The sequence below is a fragment of the Peromyscus maniculatus genome, chromosome 20 (assembly GCF_049852395.1).
Source record: "Peromyscus maniculatus bairdii isolate BWxNUB_F1_BW_parent chromosome 20, HU_Pman_BW_mat_3.1, whole genome shotgun sequence".
Classification (NCBI taxonomy): domain Eukaryota; kingdom Metazoa; phylum Chordata; class Mammalia; order Rodentia; family Cricetidae; genus Peromyscus; species Peromyscus maniculatus.
The window spans coordinates 9,086,071-9,108,049 of NC_134871.1; the positions used below are offsets into that span (position 1 = coordinate 9,086,071).

The window sequence follows — 21,979 nt, forward strand, 5'->3', positions numbered from 1 at the left end:
ACACACCATACCACACACACCACACGCTCTGTCAGAGTGGGGGATGCTATTGGCCCAAATGGTCAAATTCTTCTGATTGTAATCATTCCAAGATTTGCAAAGACTTTTAGACCCAAGTTCCACATGCTTGGTAGAAATAAACACAAAACAATGAAATACCAATAAAAAGAGGAGGGGGAAATGTTTTGTGGTAAAGGAAAAGCCTTGAAACACCTGCCGTATCGCACCAAATATAAAACCACTTCAAAGAGTCCAAGGTCCCATGAAAGCCTTACTGGGTTGCGCACGATGCCCCGATGAATTGAGAAGGTTTTTTTTGCTAGACTTAACAGAACAATAGCTCTCCAACCTGGTATTCATTGCAAAAAGGAAAGAAAAGGTGGGCTGCTGTGCTATGCTTGCTGTCGCTAGTGACAAAGAAAGAGCTGGTTTCACTCCATCAAAGGTGACTCTGTGTGACCGATTTAAAACAGGTTTTTCCCCTGTAGATCAACATTGCCCCCGAGAAAACTATGCCCAGCCCCGTTGAGGATAGCTACTTCAGAAAGACACTTTGTGAGAAAAATTATGTAGTCCTGTGATGGAACTCTAGACTTTACAAAGAAACAAACTGCCCCTACATGACTGACCTTCCACAGCGGGGAGACTAGTGGCAGCATGTCTCGTGAAGCTGGGCTGTCTACAATGCTCCAAGATGGCAAAGTCACTTCCATCGCCTTTATGGTTTTTTTTTTTTTTTTTTACAGCTGGAAACTAACCGCATGCACTCCAACAGCAGCAATTCTACTTTCTTTGAGACGCACTCAACGTTTACACAGAGGTGGGAGAGCTAATTCGCACATCCGATTGGGGGCATTCATGTACTTGTCAGGTTAATGGGCTTCATGTGTCACCTGGCTTGGGGATGGCTCCAGCCGGCTGCACATCAGAGACCATTAGGCTGTATGCTTTCCCAAATTACAGATTCTTGGGCCTGACACTTGCCCCTTTTCTTGGTGGTTCTTGGTAGGCTGAGTGTGTGATAAAACGGACGCCAGCTTTAGGGAAAGCAAGTAGGAGCAGAGCTAGTGTGTGTGGGGGGGCAAGAGTGTTGGCCATGCTCCCTAAGTATGGGTAGACTAAGAAGGGATGAGGACAAGCAGGGCAGCACCAGGTTGAGCTGACTCTAGGAAAGGGTGCGGAGGGGAAGAAGGCGGAAATGGCTGTCACTGCTGCTGGGACTCCTGCTGGTGAACGAGAGAAACCAAATTTGAATGAGTTTTGCCTGAAGGAGGGTTTTGTTAGAAAGATGCTGTGATGTTTCCATAGTAACTGAACGGGATTAGTGCAACTCGGTCCCAGGGTCTTGAAAGCTGTCAAGACCAAGTCTCTTTAACAGTCCTCACAGCTTCTCTGTGTTGTGACAACATAGGCCAGTTTCTTCCCTCCAAATCAGTGCTTCTCAATCTTTCTAACACTGCGACCCTGTAATACAGTTCCTCACGTTGTGGTGACCCCCAACCGTAAAATCATTTTTGCTGCTACTTCAGAACTGTAATTTAGCTACTGTTATGGATTGTAATGGAACTATCTAATATGTGACCCCTCTGGGGTCATGACACACAGGTTCAGAAACACTCACATAAAGAGAGACCCGATCCTTCCAAGTCTCTGATTTTTATGGCCACATCCCTATTCATTAGACTCAATTTAGGGAAACTGAGGAATAAGGATCCAGGAATCCATCTGGGCTCATCTGAGAAGGTGAGGTGTGATGAGAAGGCGAGGTGTGTTGTTAGTTAACATGAATGATTGGCAGAGAAAGCAAAGGGAGTTTCTTGGGAGAAGGGGGCTGTTCTTTAGGAAGAGAGTGAATTTGACAAGCAAAACAATACACCTCTGTTCTATGATCTGCTAAGCAGGGTGGAATGAAGACCCTGAAATTGAAATAACTATACACTGAAGACAAGACCATCTGGCAGTACCCAAGGGACATCAGGCTTTGTGTTGTCCTTGGAGCCAGCCAGGTATGGCTTGTTGGTCTTTTACATCACTTTATAATTTAGATGCTGTGAGAACTGAGGTCGCTGGGAAGGGAGTCCTTATGAGAAAGTCTTGCTGACTTATTGGGTTAGGCAGCCAGCCCACGTGGTATGGGGTTAGAAGCTTCAACTTTGGTTATCTTTTTCCTTCTTCATCTCTTTCTCTCTTCACTTTCCCTCCTTCCATATTTGACACCAGAGGCTCTTGTCTGCATTTTCTGTATCTAATGCAACCTCATTACTTATCAGTCAGTACTCCTACCCAGAATGCACTTGGAGAACCTTCCTTACTTTTTGTATGTGAGATGCTATTTCATTACCTTTCTCATGATTATAAAAAGTTTTTGACTATTCTGACAGGTGTAAGATGGTATCACAGAGTCATTTTGATTTGCATTTCCCTGGTGACTAAGGGTGTTGAGCAATTCCTTAAATATCTTTCGACCATTTGAGATTCTTTTGTTGAGAATTTTCTATTTAGTTCTATAGCCCATTTTTAATTGGATTGTTTGGAATTTTGATGTCTAGTTTCTTGAATTCTTTATATATTTTGGAGATTAGCCCTCTGTCAGTCAAGCTGGAACAGGGACAGAGTGGGAGAGCAATGAAAGAGATATCTTGATAAAGGGAGACATCATGGGGATAGGGAGAAACCTGGTGCTAGGGAAGTTCCCAGGAATCCACAAGAATGACACTCCCCCCCCCCCCCCCCCCCCCCCCGCTTAGATTACTAGCAATAGTGAAAATGGTGCCTGAGTCGGCCTACCCCAGTAATTGGATTGGTGAATACCCCAACCGTCATCCTAGAGCCTTCATCTAGTAACTGATAGAAGCAGATACAGAGATCCACAGCCAAGCACCAGGCTGAGCCCTGGGAGTCCAGTCGAAGAGCAGGAAGAGGGATTCTATGAGCAAGGGCCATCAACATCATGATGGGGAAATCTACAGAGACAACCAAACCAAGCTAGTGGAAACTGATGAACTTTAGACCAACAGCTGTAGAGCCTGCATGGGACCGGACTAGGCCCTCTGCATAAGGGAGACAGTTGTGTAGCTTGGTCTTTTAAGGGGTCCCTGGCAGTGGGATCAGGATCTATCCCTGATGCATGAGCTGGCTTTTTGGAGCCCATTACCTATGGTAGGACACCTTGCACAGCCTTGATGCAGAGGTGGGGTGAGGGTGTGGGGGGTTGGGGGGGTTTGGACCTGCTTCATCTGAATGTACCAGGCTTTGCTGACTCCCTATGGGAGACCTTACTTTTATGGAGGAGGAGATGGGGGACAGGTTAGGCAGGGAAAGGAAGGAGGGATGAAAGGGGGATCTGTGGTTGGGATGTTAAAATGAATAAAAAAAATTCTTAATAAAGAGAAAAGCTTTAGAGAACACTGGAGCTTACTTCTACAGTAGACAACTAAACCAAGATCCTCCTTATTTAGAAATGGAACAATGAAGAGCAGTTATCGACGTTGCCATCTTTGGGACAACACTCAGTGTCCGCTCTTCCTCAGCCTTGTGTTTTCTGTAAACCAACAGACACTCATGGCATTTTAAGTCAGTCAGACTTTGTTCGAGCCCCATGTGCTTAACTAGCATAATGGGCCTCATAGGTCACCCTCACTGTGTAAGAGGTAGGTATCGGCAGCGGAAGACTCCAAGGCCAAGTTCTCAGCACAGAGAAGATTTACCTGCCCCAGAGAGACAAAGGGCAGGGGATAAGAGACAAAGGCAGGAGCTAGAGGATGAGGGAGAAGGGGAAGGGAACAAGGGACAGGGGAGAGAAAGGGTAAAGGGGTTTTGTCCTAAGGGACAAAGGACTGCCTCTGGATAGAAAGGAGGCAGATGTGGCCCAAGACAAAAACGGCAGTGTATAAAGGTAAAAAGGGGAAACCCCTTGTTAGGATGAGGTGTTTAATTTTAATGGGTCATGTTAATATGTTAATTAGGTGAGCCAATGGGGGATTTTGATTGCTGGGCTTCAATACTTTGATAGCTGGACCTTGGTAGTCAGCCTCAGGAGGAGAAAGTGTCCGTATAAAGGAGTAGACCTTCTTGGCTAGCTTTAGGAATGTAATCTAGCAGTTGCTAGCAAGGTAGAGGGGATGGGAGAGAAAGGCAAGGCCTGTCAGAGCCATATACTCAAGTGGGCTAATATCCCTTCACTTGGCTTTTTCATAATTGTCATACTCTTTTCTGAATTTCCTTCATATGTGCCTTTTCTGGGGCCTCAGGGAGTTGTTAGCTCACAGAGTAATTCCCATCTTATCTGAAGCAGGCCAGCTGCAGCTGATGTCCAGTTATATAGATCACGTCAATCAAATGTCGTACTTTTCAGACAGGTCTCCTATTTCTTGCTTTTCCAGGAACACGACAGGACATTTAAAAATATGGTTATGGGAAATACAACATTGAATTTATAATGTTCATGGTGTGCAGCGATGGCTCAGCAGGTGGTGTTTGGTCTGCAAACACAATGACCTGAGTTCAGATATCTAGCACCCACATGAAAAACTAGGAGTTGTGTGCTTCTATAAGGCTGGTACCAGGCAGATAGAAACAAGTGGCTCCCAGGGACTCACTGGCCAGCCAGTCTAGCCCAGTCAATGAGCTCCAGGTTCAATGAGACCCTGTCCCAAAATCACAAGGTGAAAAGTGATAGAAGAAAACACCCAACCCTGACCTTTGGTTTCTACTTACACACACACACACACACACACACACACACACACACACACACACACACCCTCTTATATTTAATCTTCCCTTCTTTAACATTATTTTTCTATTGCCTATATTGTAAAAAACAGATAGAATTTAATGAATTTCTTAAAGAAAAAAATGTCCAGAGATTGAGAAAAGATTATGCAACTGAAAATTGCTGGATGTGTGAAAAATAAGTTAGCTAAGGACTTCCTTTTAGGGAAATGGCACCAAATTTAGGTATTCAAATCATGTTTTTAAAGTTTTCTTTACTGGAGGGGACTCTGTGTGTCTTATGTTCAGGCCATACTCACAGCTCTTGGATACCAGAACTCTCTCCTTTTCAAGACAGAGTTTCTCTGTGTACCCCTAGCTGTCCTGGAACTCCCTCTGTAGACCAGGCTGGACCCGAACTCAGAGCTCCACCTGCCTATGCCTCCTGAGTGCTAGGATTAAAGGCATGCACCACCACCACCTGACCAGAACTCTCCTTCTTTATGTACAGTTGAAGTGGCTTTGGACTGCTTGGCAGAGAGAAGCTAGTCCTACTTCTAAGACTTGAACACTTGAGACTAGAAATTGACACTGGAGACAAGGCACCCATGTATGGAATGCACATCAGGCCATCTGATAGTCTGTCTACAGTGCTTCATATTGGTTGATAGGAAACTCAACTCATAAATGCCGGGGACAAAATGTATATCAAAGAAGGAGGTCATAGTTAAATACAGGTAAAGTCCCAATTAATTTGTTGTTCTCAGAAAAAGAAGATAAAAATCACATTCTGTGTTTGAGAGAGGTCCTATTTATATTTGGAGCCTGAAAATACTTACATAATCCCTCCCACTTTAAAATTTCTGAATTTTCAGCTGGGAATACTAGGAGATGTGTGAGCACAGAACTTTGGGGAAGTTGACAATGTGAATGCACACACTGTCCAATCCTTCATAGATAACTGTTTTATATTTCATGGTGTGAATCAAGGATAATAAGATGCTTTGTTTGAAGGATTTTATAACTTAGTAGGAAAATGAAGTAAAAATAACGACTGTGTGGAGGCAGCATGTGACAATTCCTATAAATAAACATAAGCAAAGTGGCATAGCAGTGTAGAGAAGAAAGAAATGTCTTTCCTGTGAGAATATGAGAATGGTGGAGGATGAGAAGATATAACTCCACATGCATTATCTTCTCAGTAAATTGCTTCGTAGATTGAATGTCATCAAATTTGGTTAAGTTTAGAAAGGTGTGTTGGACACAAACAATGTGAACAAAGGTATGATGAGGGAAATCCTGAACTTGTTCAGGAGATCACAAGTGGTTGAATGTGTCTGGAGCAAATGATGGTAGCAAGAGATAAGGCTGGAAAAGAGTCCACAGGAAGTATCTTGCATTTGGAAGCTGAGATATCAGTAAGGTGAGGTTAGCTTGTGGCTGTTCCTCTGTTCCTATTCCTCTGATCTCTCTCAGGCTTTAACCCCTGTATCTGACTCAGTTTTTTTTTTTATTTAATAAGACTGTTTAGAAATTCATCTACACTTATCACATTGGCTTTTCTGTTCTTGGAACCCAGGTATTACTTCTGAATTTATTTTCTTGTTTTGGTGGAATGCCTCCTCTAGTAGAGTCTGCACCAAATGGGCATGCCAAGTAGATTTTTTTTTCTAGAGCACATAAACTTTAAACTATTCTGACTAATGTCTTTGGTGGATGGCATGCCTAGGCATATTGTTGGAATCTATGGACTCTCTGAACTTTGAAGTAAATTTCTTTATTACTTTCCAGCTTTTAGTTTTGCTCCTTATCTTTTTACATGGTATGTTATCTTTCTTCTCTGAATGTTTTTAGAAACTTGTTTTCAACTAGACCTTTAAAATGTCAATAAGCCATGATTTTCTTGGTTTATCACCTTTGTATATGTGCATGTATCATCTATCTATCTGTGTATCTATCATCTATCTGTCTAAGAACCTATGAATGTATATGTTTATCTATCTATCATCTATCTATCTATCTATCTATCTATCTATCTATCTATCTATCTATTTATCTATCTATCTATCTATCTATCATCTGCCTGTCTGTCTGTATGTCTATTTATGTATCTATCTGTCTATCTACCTATCTATCTATCTATCTATCTATCTATCTATCTATCTATCTATCTATCGTCTATGTATCTATCTACCTATCTATTATTTATCTATCATCTATGTATCTATGTATGTATGTATCTATCATATATCTATCTATATATCTATGTATCTATCATCCATCTATCTCTATCTATCTATTATCTATCTATCTATCTATCTATCTATCTATCTATCTATCTATCTATCTATCATCTATCTATCCATCCATCTATCTATCATCGATCTATCTACCTAGCTCTCTGGTTTCATTTGGTATTCTCTGAGAATCTGGTTATACTTTCAGTTTAGAGATGTTTATGTTCACTTTTTGTGAGGGGCTGGAGACTGAACGTCGGGCCTCACAGATAATAGAGAAGTAATCTATTGCTGAGCTATATTCCCAGCACCCAATTTCCCATTTCTATTATCTTAAAAAACAAACAAACAAACAAACCAAAACTGGTGATCAAAGTATAAGAAGACTTTTCTGACTTTTAAAACCTCTTAGCAGTTTTTTTCTCGACTTTCTAGAAAGTCTACACCTTGACTTCATATACAAAACTCTTATTGAGTTTTGTATATGACTAATTAATTAATTAATTGTTTTAAATACATCCTGATGGTAGTTTCCCTTTCTTCCATTCCTCCCATTCTCCAACCCTGCCCTACCTCTTCTCTCCCCCAGATCCATTCCTCCTCCATTCCCCTCCAGAAAAGAGAGGACCTCCCAGGAATATTCACCGTACATGGCATAGCAAGACGGGATAAGACTAGGCATAAGCCTCATATCAAGGCTGGGTGAGGCAACCCAGTAGGAGGAAAGAGGTCTCAAGAGCAGTCAAAAGAGTCAGAGGCACCTCAAGTCCCACTATTAGGGGTTCCACAAAAAAGCCAAGCTAACAACCATAACATATATGCAGAGGACCTAGACCCAGGCAAGCTCTGTGATTGCTGCTTCAATCTCTGTGGACCCCTGGGAGCCCTACTTAGTTGAAGTCTGTGGGCCATGTTCTCCTGGTATCCTTGACCCCTCTGGCTCCTACAATTCTTCCTTCCCCTCTGCTGTGGCATCCCCCAGCTCCAAGGGAAGGGACTCAATGCAGAGCTTTAATTTGGGCTCTGTGGTGGTTTGAAAGAAAATGGCCCCAAAAGGGATTGGCACTATTAGGAGCTACAGCCTTGTTGGAGGAAGCATGTCACTGTGTGTGTGGGGTCTTTGAGGTCTCTTTTACTCAAGTTTTCCTCAGTGTGACTGTCAGGAGACTTCCTGTTGCCTCTAAGTCAAGGAGTAAGATTCTTAGCTCCAGCACTACATCTGCCTGCACGCTACCTTGCTCCCCACCATAATGATAATGGACTGAACCTCTGAAACTGTAAGTGAGCTCCCTCAATTAAATGCCACTTTTCAGCAACAAAAAAACCTAACACGGGCTCTGTGTAGTCGGAAAGTTTCTCTGGTCCCACCAGATCTCTGCAGTCCCATGGCCTGCTTATAAAACAATCACCCAGAAGCCTACATTAATTATAACTGCTAGGCCATTAGCTCAGGCTTACTACTGACTAGCTCTTACACTTCAATTAACCCATAATTCTTATTTATATTTAGCCACGTGGCTTGGTACCTTTTCTCAGTTCTGTCTTGTCATCTTGCTTCCTCTGTGTCTGGCTGGCAACTCCTATTCAGCCTTCCTCTTCCTCTTCTCCTTGTCTGCTTTCCCCACTTATACTACCTGCCTGGCTACTGGCCAATCAGTATTCTATTTATCAACCAATCAGAGCCACACATATTCACAGCGTACAGAACGACATTCCACAGCAGCTCTCTAATTGGCTAATGTTTGACTGTGGGTCTCTGCATCTGCTCCCATCAACTGCCCTTGGTAGCCTCTTTGATGATGATTGGGCTAGGCACAAATCTGTGAGTGTACATGTACATCAATAGGAATCATTTTATTGATTCTTTTCCTGTCATAGGTCTCTGGGCTATTCAAGTCTCTGATTCCTGATCACCAAGGCATTGTCAGGCTTGGGCTCCCTCTTGTGGTTGGGCCTCAGGTTAGACCAGTCATTGCTTGCCCACTCCCACAAGTTCTATGCCTCCATTGTCCCAGTACATCTTGCAGGCGGGATGGCTAATAGGTTGAATGTTTTGTGGCTGGGTTGGTGTCTCAGTCCCACCTCTGGAAGCCTTGCCTGGTTACAGAGGATGGCTGGTTCAGGCTCCAAATCCTCCATTACTAGGAGTACTTGCTTGGGTCACCCTCATCGAATCCTGAGAGTTTCTACTGCATTAGGTTTCCACATCAACCCCATCCCCCCAAATGCTCTGGGTAACTATTGCTGGAGGCAAGGTCTCCATACATAGTTTAAGTTGGTTTGGATCTCAGGATCCTCTTGTCTCCATTTCCCAGGTGCTGGAATAGATGTGCAACACCATGCCCAGTTTGGGGTGACTTTATACACATTAACATTCACACACATTTTCCTGCTCATTTCCACGTCATCTCATAATGGTTATGTAGTCATTACTGCACCATGACACAGCAGTCCTGCCACACCCCAAATGGTTCCCTAACATCTTTTAGGCAGGCTCTCTCTACAAATGGACCCTGACCATCACTTATCTGATTTGTCACTTTATACCTTTGCCTTTCTAGAATGTCACTGAAGCTTCAGATGCTTTAGGTAGTTGTTCTTTGTATGCCATACAAATTCTTCAGCTGGGAGAGACAGAGAGGCTGCCAGGCTTTTCCACATTGACTGATGTGGCTGTTTTCTCCTGAATTTGGAGAAATCATTTATCTTCTCCTATAATATGTTAATCATGTAATATATCATGTAAAAGTTACTTTAATGGTCTTTCAAATGTTGAATCAGTCTGGTATTCAAAGAGAAATCTCATTTGGTCTTATTTTTACTGTTTTGGATTCAATTTGCCAGTTTTGTTGAGAATTTTCATAACTACACTGATGAGAAATTTTGCTTTGTACTTTTCTTGCTTCTATCTTAATTATTTGTCTAGTTTTTATAGCAGAGAAATGCCAGCCTCAGAGGCTGGACTGGGAAATGTCCTTCACTTTTATTTGTTATAGAAGAAATTTCAGAGTTGATATTGATTTTCTATGTAATGCTTTGGCGAAACTTATTGATAAAGCTGTTTGAACTTGAACTTTTCTTTAAGATTTATTTATTTGCATGGAAACAGTGATACTTCTTGAAGTCTGAAGAATAATTTTTGAGAGTTATGTAGTACAGAGTTCATATATGACACATCCACATGCTGGCGGAGAGTTGTTATTCCATAATTAATTTACATTTTCTCATAGTAATTATGGATCATTATACAATAAGTCTACTAAGCTAGAAAACTTTAAAAGTGGATGTTTCTTTCAACTCACTTAACTATATGGTTGATTTTGTTTGATAGGACATTTCTTCTACTGTGCCATTTTCTGATCATTTGCCTTTGCTTTTTTTCTGATTTTAAGGTTCAATTGAATCCAAAGGAATTGGCATACCAGATTTTCTCTCATTACTTGGATACAGTGTTAGCATCACTCCAGCCAAACCCGCCTGTCCACACCAGCATTGTATTCAGGGTGGCACTTGTAGTCCATCAGTGTTCTGAGTTTATGAACGATATCATTCTGGTGAGTTCCAGTCATGATTTTCAGGAGACAAGCAAAATGGCTGTATAATTACCCATTCCAACTTATCCTGAACCAGTATTTTTAGGTTGTTAAAAAGTTGTAATCATTTTTGTCAAGCTCATAATGCCTTGTGCTCGATTGTAGGTATTCAATACCCTGTACCACGTCTTCCACATCTGGAGCTTCCTTTGAGTTGTAGAGAATAACATTTTTCACCCAGTCATGGAAAAAGGTTTTCTTACATGTGTTCTTAATGTCCTGAAGATACAGTCAATTTTCATTTCATGTGGATTTCATTTCTTCTGAACTCAACTCTATATACCTTACATGCACACAAGATGTAGATCACCAGGTGGGAGGCAGGTACTCATGGATGGTGATCTTTTTCAGCTTTTATAGTGATACAGACATTGTATACAGATAAAGCCATGTCTGTGTACCACCTTCAGAAAAACAGAGTCACCCTGGATAGGGTACTCTATGATGAAGTCTTGTTCTATGCTCTCAAGTGTCTCCCAAAGTCTTTGTACAAACAGTTGTACACCTAGGTCTTCAGGATTAATTGTTATCATTATTGCTTTTGAGGTGATCATCAAATTTTGCTTAAGTCAAGCCTCTACTAAACTCCCCGTTATTATTTTTACCTCTTCTTGCTGTCTACATAATGTATCGTGGCTTCAGATAAGTGCTTTAAACCTAGTTGTTCTAATATTTCTTTTGACAGTTGGCTTTTTCATATACAGATTGACACCTGTGGTTATCACTTCACTGGGTTCTGTCAGTTTTTTGGTTGTCCTTTTACCAAGTGTAAACACCAAAGGCCTACACTACAGGTTGCATTGTACAATGGTGTTCATTCATCCCATGTTTTGAGTACTGGCCAATAGACTGCATGTGCACCAAGGCACCAAACACAAGAAGCCAATCCTGGGAGCTTCACAGTCCTGTTACACAGTTGGTTCAGGTTTAAGGACCCCAGGAGACATGGTCATAATGATGACTTTAATGAAAGATTACGAGTCTAGTTCAATTTTCAAAATTAGCAGTAGGAATACATAGGTAATTTAATTCTTACTAATTCAATGAACTTTGGTAGTATGTGTCCTTTGATAAGTTTGTCCATTTTCATCTAAGCTGTGAAATTTATGTGCACAAAACTGTTCATAATGTTCCCTTCCTGTCCTTTTAGGCCTCTGGTCACTGTAGTGAAAATTCCATCTTCATTTCTGATACTGACACTTTCTTTCTTTCTTATTGATAATTCTGAATAGAAGTTTATAGTATTATTGATGTTTTCAAAGAACAAACTTTTAGATTTGTTGTTTATTTCCCCCCCCCCCGCTGCTTTGAGTGACATTGGTTTCTGTTTTTTTTTTTTTTTATGATTTTTCCATCTACTATCTGATTCGCACTCATTTTAACCTTTTATTTCCAGGTTCCTAAGGTGGGTCTTATGTTTTTTTGAAATCTTTCTTGTTTTCTAGTATATAGGTTAATGATATTTTTTAAATAAATATTGATTTAGCTGAATCACAAATATTTTGATAGCCTCACCTCAATTTAAATTATTTCTCTAGTGACAATTGCTTTCACCAATAAATTACTTATAAAAACACTGTTTAATTCTTTAGTATTTGTGGATTTCCCCGATAGCTTTATGTTACTTATTTCTAGTTAAATTAGATATGATTAGTGTGGCAGTTTGAAAGGAAATGGCCCCCATAGGGAGGTGGGGCCTTACTGGAATAGGTGTGGCCTTGTTAGAGGAAGTGAGTTACTCTGGAGGCGGGCTTTGAGGTCTCATATATGCTCAAGTCATGTGCAGTGAGACAGTTTACTTCCTGTTGTCTGTGGATCAAGATGTAGAACTCTCAGCTCCTTATCCAACACGATGTTTGCCTACATTCTACCATGTCCTGTCGTGATGATAATGGACTAAACCCCTGAAACTGTAAGCTGCCCCAATTAAATGTTTTCTTTTATAAAGGTTGGTGTGATCATGGAATCTCTCCTCAACAACAGAAACCCTAACTAAGATAATTAGAGACTGTACTCTGTATAGTTTAATTATTTTTTTTTTAAACTTTGGTATGTATTTTACTGTTTAAAATTTTTTATCAGTCATTATAATTTTGTTTTAAGGTATTATTATTCACATAATTAATAAAATAGCCTGATTTGTTGAATACTCTGAAGTGAAGGGTTGTTTCTTTTATTAAAAATAGTTTTTTTCTCATATAATGTACACCGATGACTGTTTCCCTTCCCTCTGCTGTTCCCAGTTCTTCTCCACCTCTCCTCCCCTTTAAATTTACCCGCTTTGTGTCTCTCATTAGAAAACAAATAGGCTTCTAAGGGATAATAATAAAATAAAATATAATGAAGCAGAACAAAAACTAACAGATCAGAACAGGATAAAACAAACATACAAACCGAAGGAAAGAGTTCAAGAACAGAAACAAGAAGCAGATATAGATACAGAGACCCATTTGTTCAGGTGCCCAGGAATCCTGTAAAAACACAGAACTGGAAGCCATAGAAGACACTCAAAGGATTTGCAGGATGAAGGAAGAGAAGAACAAATAAATTAAAAATAAAAAGGGATAAAATTAAAAAGGAAAAAAAAGGAAAGGAAAGGAAAGAAAAGGAAAGGAAAGAAAAGAAAAGAGCCCTGACAGCATTATGAGACAAGGACCCTACAAAGATGCTCCTGAGTTCATCTCCTGTTGGCCATCTCCTGCTGGGCATGTGACCTATCTTTTAAGAGGAGCTTGTTTGTTTCCCCAGTGAGACTCACTTGGAGGAAACTAAATTTTCATTTGCAAGTGCTTATTAATTGTTTTTAGGGATACAAGTATGAGCTATATTGGTGACTATTTTTGTGTGCACTTGAAAAAAGAGTGTTTACTCATTTTAAAAATGGAAATAATTATTAAGTGGCCTCCAGGGGCTTTTTGAAGAATAAATGATGTAATGTTTATAAGAGTTTAAGGATCCTCACATATGGGAAGAACCAAAATAAAATTAAAAAAAAAACCCTCTATTTTTATTGTTATGATTGTTTTCTTCTCCACCCAAGAACACGCTGACTTAACTTCCTTTTTTAGTAGTCTTTTTCAAAGTAAACATTTACCTCATTAATGCCTAATTTTTGCTGGCTAAATTTGTTCCTAATCATATAATCTGGCTACTGTAGTAAAAATATTTTGTAAAACATCATTTGTTACATTTGATATATGAATCTGTACAATATATTATGAGGTCTCAATCCTTTCATGCATGCAGGGGTCTTGCAGTACTAGACAGCACTGGCTGTTTCCTGCTCCTTTTATTACTGTCCTCTTGATCAGTTGTGTATTACCACAGTATTAGTGTCTGGGCCAGTAGCAGAGGATTCTGCCTTCTCTAAGGCTTTCATAGTAATTTTTCTAATATTTTGCAACCAGGGTCCTATAGATTTAAAGAAAATGTTGTAAAGTCATGCTGTTTGTTCAGCCTCACTGGGTCCGTTTGTGCATGCCATTATGTAGATTTGCAGTGATTACATAGATTTTCCCATTAACTTATGCTGCATCACATTAATCGACTTTTGGTTATTAAATGATTCTGTATTCTTGGAAAAGGCTAAGTTAGTTATAGGATATAATGCTAAGTTGATTTATTAGCTTTTATTTAGAACTGTTGTCTCCATATTCATAAGTAAAATGTTATCTTATGCATTTGAAATAGAAAGTTCTTCTTTTTACGTTTTGGAAGTTTATTTTGCCTGAAGATCATTTTTTTCCTCCTAAAGTTGGGAAAGAGTCATTGTAAGTTTGTTTACCTTTCAAGAATTTGAAAAGTTTATTTTCTAAGATTAAAATCAGCATATGGAATTAAGATTATTTTTCATGTTACTAAATTCCTCTATATATTACTTTATGCACACTAATGTTAGTTGTGCCAAAGATTATGTTAGTATTTTCCATAAATTTATTTTCATCCTTTGTATATTTGCAGCCATTTTCAACATATTAAATGTATAATACATGTAACCAATTTCTTCATAGCAAATTACATTTTTTCTCCATGAAATTTTTCTCTTCTGCCTTTTTTTCTTTTTTTTTTTTTCAAGACAGGATTTCTCTCTGTAGCCCTAGCTGGCCTGGAGCTCCCTCTGTAGACCAGACTGGCCTCAAACTCACAGAGATCCACCTGCCTCTGCTTCCTGAGTGCTAGAGTGCTGGGATTAAAGTTGCATGTTACCAATGCCCGGTTTTTCTCTTGTGTCTTTATATAATTTCTCCTTGTATTCTTTTTTTTTTTTTTTTGGTCTGGGAAAAATATTTCAACTCCTATCTTCCTTCTGTTTTTCTGGTGTCTTCTTGATGATTTATTGGTTTGAAATATCCAGATTCATCTTTTTGTGTACATTTTTCTCTATTTCAAATTCCATTTTTCTATCTCAAGTAGCACCCAGAAACACTATTATCATTGAATTGCTTTTCAACTAATTTGTAGAATCATTGCTTTAATATGTGATACTCATATGTATTTGCTCATTGTCAAAATCATCAGGACAGACTTTCTATCTGTTAAGTTGTTCTGCATCCTCTAATATTTGTGATACTTTGTTGTTTTGTTGTAGTACTTTTTCGCTGCTTTTATTTTCTCCAAATAATTTCATTGTTGTTACATTTTAAAATCAACACACTTTCCACATGTGTATTTGGAAATTAAGTTGCTCAGTTTATTTTATTAGTCCTTATTTTGAAATGAAAATACCTGTTTTATGTCATGAAGCTTAAGAGTGACTATTTTGCTTTAAACAAAAAGACCATTTTGCATCCTAGGTTTTGTTTGTTGAAATTTCTGTATAAAATTTCATATTATATTTAATATATATTTTGTATAGTTTTATTTTTATTTCTTGATGTTAAGGTTTCTTTATGTAAAACCACAGAGCTATTAACACTTAAATGTATTTTTCCTATTTACATAGTTTTAAATTAACTTTCTATTATAGGGTATCATGTGACGTTTTCATATCATGTATAATTTTATACTATATATTTATAAACAAAGTTAAATTAAAAATTGTCATTAACGTTTCATTACTATATTTAAACTATTATAATGACCCCTCACTCCTGCATTGATTTCCTTTTTGTCGCATAACTTGCTTTGGCTCATTTCTCAGATCTTTGGAGTATAATATCAATAACTTTTTCAGGAGGCCTAGCTGAATTATGCATTTTCTGAGGAGCTTTTACATATAGAGTAGTCCTTTTCAGTTGAAGGGCAATTTAGCTGGACACAGAATTTTTGGATGAAAATGTTCCCTTTAGGGCTGGGGAGATGGCTCCATGGGTCAAGTACTTGCTGTGTAAGCTTGAGGACTGAGTTTGGATCCCCAGCAGCCTATCATGACAATGTATGTCTGTAACTCCAATGACGGGAATGGAGACAGGAGGCTTCAGTGTGGTGGTATTGTGTTCCCCAAAATATTGTGCACCCTAATAAACTTATCTGGGGTCAGAGATAGAACAGCCACTAGATAAAAAGGCTAGAAAATGGTGGCACTCACACCTTTAATCCTAGCACTCCAGAGGTAGAAATCCCTCTGGATCTCTGTGAGTTCAAGGCCACATTGGAAACGGCCAGGCATGGTGACACACGCCTTTAATCCCAGGGAGTGGTGGTAGAAAGCAGAAAGGTATATAAGGCGTGAGGACCAGGAACTAGAAGCATTTGGCTGGTTAAGCTTTCAGGCTTTCAAGCAGCAGTTCAGCTGAGAGCCATTTGGATATGAAGACACAGAGGCTTCCAGCCTGAGGAAACAAGATCAGCTGAGAAGTTGGCCAGGTGAGGTTAGCTGTGCTTTGTTCTGTCTCTCTGACCTTCCAGTGTTCACCCCAATACCTGGCTCAGGTTTGATTTTATTAATAAGAACTATTTAAGATTCCTGCTACACTGCAGGACTTGCTGGTCAGCCAGCCTCGCTAAAGCAGCTAGCTTTAGTTTCAATGGGAGACCTACCTGAAAGCCATAAAGGTGGAGAAGTTATTAACAAGACATTGTTGATAACAAGGCCCTCATCGTGTGCACATTTGCATGTAACACAAAAGAGAAGGGGGGTGAGGAAAGGAGAGAGGTGGGAATGGAGAGAGAGAGAGAGAGAGAGAGAGAGAGAGAGAGAGGCATTATACAGCATATACAGAGAGAGACCATATCCAGAGCTGTTCTGAGTAGTACATATGTACTGCATATATCAATTCATTAGGAACATACATGAAATCCTGTGTGTGGTATCCTGGTGTAAAGATGCTTCATTGGTAACTGTTTAGGTAACTTGCCAAAGGTTTACGACTGGCAAGTTGAGAATTTAAACCCAGGGAATTTTGTCTCAAACTGTGCAAATAACCACTAGGCACTTGGTGTGTTTGATGGTCACTTGTCAATTATTGTCTCTAGGCATTTGTAGATGTTAAATCATTGTCTTTATATGTTGAGTTTATAGAAGAGATCACCGAGGCAAGTTATTCTCTTTCATGGATTGGGAAAGAATATAAAGGAATGCCAAGCAGAGAGAGCAAAATGCATGATGACCTCCAGTAAGGCAGACACAATGAACTATAGACAAGGTAAGGGATAATGAGCTGTGGGAAATGTACTCTGTACTCAGAAACTAGATGAATGAGTCTGTGTGGTTTGTGTTAAAAATTGTTGCTCTTTAGAAAGGAGAAGAATTTAAAGTTTTTACACAGTGGAGTTAGATAATTTCCAAATATCCTACCTCAAGAATTGGTTGGGCAGAGCACACAGGCAGATGAGGAACACAGTTAGAAGGGTGTGCAGTTATAGATGATAGTGCCTGGGTCCAGTTTCTGACAATGGAGACCGGAAGAAAACACAATTTCAGAAGTGATTACAAGCTAAATATTCCATATGTATAGGTTGGTCTGATTTGAGTCTTGATAGTGGATTCAGAAGGATATTTCATAGTAAATATCAAGATTCTGGGACTAAGCTTTGGATTAAGGGTGTATGGGAGGGAGTTATAATTTAGTAACTTCATCTCTCATGAAGCAATAGACAAGACGGACTGTTGTGAGAGTCTAAGAAGGTGGAAGAGTCAAGGTTTCAAGATTTGAAATGACCATTCCAGAAAGACGAAACCAGTAGAGTGTGGCATACAAATGTTGAGGTACCAAGGGTTTAAGTTTTAGATTCTGACAAAGGTGAACCATGTGCATTAAGGATGAGGAGATTTGCAGAGACAGGAAACTTCCAGGTTGAACAAATACTCTGAAGTAGGAGAGCTTGGGAGAGTTTGAGACACCATGAGAAATTAAGTACAAGATGAAGTTGCAGGTTGGCTTTGCTGTACTCCATACCCAGCACAATGCTTGTGGTGGTCAGGCCATATGCAGTAACTATATGATGCATGAATCTAGTCTTAGCTGTGTGAAAGCTAATGGTTTTCCCTTAACACCTCAATTCTCTAGATGAAATTTTTTAGCTTAATGATTGGGGCTTTTTATATTAAAAAGTGGCTACATTATCCTGGGTTCCAGTCCCCTTTTCTGTTAAATATGGATATAATAATAATACCTGCCTCATGGGTACTTGTGAAGCTTCAACCTAGTTATTTGTATGAGGTGTTAAGCTTCTGATTTAGTAATCAGTCAATACCTACTAACAATAGAATTATTAAAATTTTATTGCTATGGTCATCCTTCCAATCTGTGAGTTCATCTGTGTTTGTACTGGCTGATTTTCTTGTTGCTATGTCAAAAAGATCTGAGAGAAAAACTTAAGATGTACTGGGCTCACAGTTTCAGAGGGGCCAGTCCATGGTTACTTGCTTCTTGGGTGTAGTAGCATGTCCTCCACTTCATGGTGATAAGGAAGCATAGAAGAAGATTCGGGAAGAGGCTAGGGCAGAGAGAGATCTCAAGAACACATCCCAGTGATGGTCTCCCTCCAAAATTGCTAGCTAGATTAATTCAACAAATATTTACTTTACACATATTATGTATGGATAGTAGGTTGGTCTTCTATTAGTTCCACCAGTGCGTTCAAGCCCTCATAATGTAATTGTCTCTGTAAAACCCTCACAGACACACCTGAAGATGTACTTTATTAATCTCTTAGTTGTCATCACTGTCTTGCCCAGAGATCTTCCAATTTTGACCAAGTTGGGTAATTTGGAGGATGCCAGCACCCTTTTCCATCTTGATTGTACCACATACAAGTTCTTCTTTGAGAGGCTAACAACTTCCAATTCTGAGTCCATGTTGAATGGGGTATGTAGCTTCAGTTTCAGGGCAGGAAACTTGGAGAGTATGTAAGTGCTCATATTTTATCCTCCTGACCATGGATCAACATGTCCAAGCAGAGATACTGATATTGTGAATTAACATGGAAACACTTAAATGACTAAAATATCATTGTCTCTTCTCTGTGGAAACTATGTAGATATTTAGTTTTTCCCTATGGTTGATAGTGTGAAATGGGACTGTGACATGTGTGTCTATGGAAGCCATTACTATCACAGGAGAACAAAGGAACCTTCAGAGGAACCCCATAAAAGGACCTAGCAGAGAACATAGCAGAGCAATGCTTGGGTAGAATATTTTGAACTCCTGGATTAGACCTACATAAGGATGATTATATTCCAGAATTCCCATTATGTGAATTAGCACATTTAATTTACTACTTAACATAGTTAAATTAGGATTTTGTTATGTGTACCGTGCATTCATAATTGATTTACAATTTTCATTACAAATGTAATTTCTTTACCTCATTCTTATATTGAATGAAGAAGATTTATTCATTCAATAATCTCATGTAGAAATTCCATTTCTGGAATAATCAATAGATATTAGGTCATTAAGTGCTACTTATATTTATTTCAGAATAAGTTAAACTTCTAGATCAAAGTAATATTTTGAAAACTCATTGTCTTTTTGAATGAATTATGTTATAATTCTCACAAGCTATAATCAGGCCAATTATATTTCTACATACAAATTAGTTTTACCCAATGATTTATTTCAGTTTTAAATACAAAACAAGTGTATCATACAAATCTATTTTATTATGCATTATAAAGCCAAGTTCAACATTTTGCTATCTAATGACCAATACTAAATTTCTATGTTTTTACAGCCTTTAAAACTTGAGAGACCATGTTTTATTATCCAGAGAAAACCTTTGAAGGACCAAGCAGATTGAACTGGCTTCTGAACTCAGCCCTGCCACTTACTTGCTCAGTGAATCTGAATGAGTAATTTAACTCCGAGTCTCAAGTTTTTATTCACAAATTGGAAATGACACCATAATTTTCCACGGGGGTATGCAATGAGGAATATACAGACATGTGAAGTTCCTAGTCCTTGGAAAGACACTTCAATGGAGCTTAGAGGACTCCATTCTTTTCATTGCCCCCACCCAGTTAAAATGCATAATATTTACCATAAGGGCACACCAGTTTTTTTTTTTAATTAAATAGGCATGCCAGGGGATGGTGGCAGTGCACACCTTTAATCCCAGCACTCAGGAGGCAGAGGCAGGTGGATTTCTGAGTTTGAGACCAGCCTGGTTTACAGAGAGAGTTCCAGGACAGCCAGGACAGAAACTCTGTCATGACAAACTAAAAAAAAAATATGAAATGACTTCTTTATTAGATTCTAAACATTCCATGAAAAAGGGCTAGTGTTAGATTTTTTACTTTGGCTCTCATTCTATGCAATTTTATGTCACTCTTACATTTGCTTTAAATAATGTATATTTATGGATCATTATAGAAATGCCCATGGTTCAGGGAACCCTATACATTTAAGAGGAACACAGAGATAATTTTGATTTGGTTTCCGTATTATGATATCTAGCCATCAGTTTATTTGGATATTGTCCTGTTTTGTTTTTGTTGGAGGGCTCATGTTGCTTCATTTAGTGTTTGACCTCATACTATTTTGTGTTGCTAACTGTGTAGCTCATAATAAGGAAATTGAAAAAATATGTGTGCAGTCAAGCTGAAAGCTGTCCACTTTAGGCAAGCACTCAGAGGAGTACCTCCTCCTTTGTTTTATTCTCATTTATGATGCAATTCCAATCCTTGGATGTGAAGTCCAGTGGAAGGGCTTTGTCTTTTGTAGTACCTTGTTCTTTCTTTCTATAAATATCTTGAATGATTTTCACGTGAAGGAGATTTTACTTCCCCTTTGGATCTCAAGTCTAACTTAGACAACCAGAAACCATTTCCCATTTATCTGTCTTGTCCAGGGGCCCCATGGCCTTGACATGGTCATGCCAGTTGGATCCCTCCTTGGTTCCCAGCTGGGGACTGAGCAGTAGCTAAGTAGCTCATCAAACACAGGGATAAACATACCCGAGTCTGAGTCCATCTGAAAACTGGTATACCCACCCAAATGACTGAGCTTTCCTTTCTGTTGTGCAAGTTGAATTCAGGAGGGAGAAATGAGCCTGGGAAAGGCAGCAAGGACAAGAGTAGGTAAACAAAACATTGCCTTTTGCAATGCTTTTCTCTAAGCAAGAATCATGCTAGGGTCATGATTTCAAACCCTAGATCTGGTGTCTTAAGTTCAATTCCCCAGCTGCCAGTTACTTATCATGAGACATCAGGAAGAAGCAGACTCTTTGCATGCGTATACAATGTAGCAGCAACAAGCAGGAAACTAAGGTAAGCAAAACAGAAGCACTTGTAACAAAGACTGTCTTAGTCACTTTTCTGTTGTTGTAACAACACATGATGACCAAGGCAACTCATAAAAGAAAGCATTTAGTTTGGGGCCCATGGTTTCAGAGGGTCAGAGTCCATGACCTTCATGGTGGTGAAAATGGCAGCAGGCAGGCATGGTGGTGGAGCAGTAGCTGAGAGCTCACATCTTGAGACACAACCATCAGGTGCACCCCCCACCACACACACACACACACATATTGAGAGAGAGAGAGAGAGAGAGAGAGAGAGAGAGAGAGAGAGGGAGAGAGAGAGAGAGGAGAGAGACAGAAGAGAGAGAGAGAATATGAATGAGCTTTTGAATCCTCAAAGTCAAACCCCAAGTGTCATACCTCCTCCAACAAGGCCACACTGTCCTTCTCAAATAGTTCTACTAACTGGGGACCAAGAATTCAAACATATGAGCCTATGGGGGCCATTCTTATTCAAACCACCAGAAAGCCTTACGCTGTCAGTTCTAAAAGTGTTAATTCTGCTTACTATTATATTCTTGGATGTGTATGTATGTGTATGTAATTTAAGAATATTATGAATAGATGTTTCATATGAATAAATTAAAATCATATTGAGTTGATATAAGGTGTGATATTAGGATTATATAAATCTGATCACATAGGAATCAGTGAGAACATTTTGTATTAACTTAAACTATCGAAATGATAATTATGTCTCATATAAATTTGAATGACATCTCTCATTCAGAAATTTCTTGATAAGCACAGGAAACA

At 39.2% G+C, this 21,979-nt stretch overlaps 1 long non-coding RNA gene across 2 annotated transcripts in view; it reads left to right on the top strand.

Annotated features, from left to right (window-relative positions):
- The first annotated feature begins 746 nt into the window (after window positions 1-746).
- The window catches only part of LOC143269717 (uncharacterized), a 32,864-nt gene continuing 11,631 nt past the window's right edge, over window positions 747-21,979 (top strand). Inside the window, exons 1-5 of one of the 2 annotated variants that reach the window (XR_013046322.1) lie at window positions 747-820; window positions 1,902-2,006; window positions 10,343-10,504; window positions 17,004-17,127; window positions 19,661-21,439. This is a non-coding gene — a long non-coding RNA (uncharacterized LOC143269717). Of the gene's footprint in view, window positions 821-1,901; window positions 2,007-10,342; window positions 10,505-17,003; window positions 17,128-19,660; window positions 21,440-21,979 lie in introns of those variants that run through there. The other variant, XR_013046323.1, reaches the window with a different exon arrangement.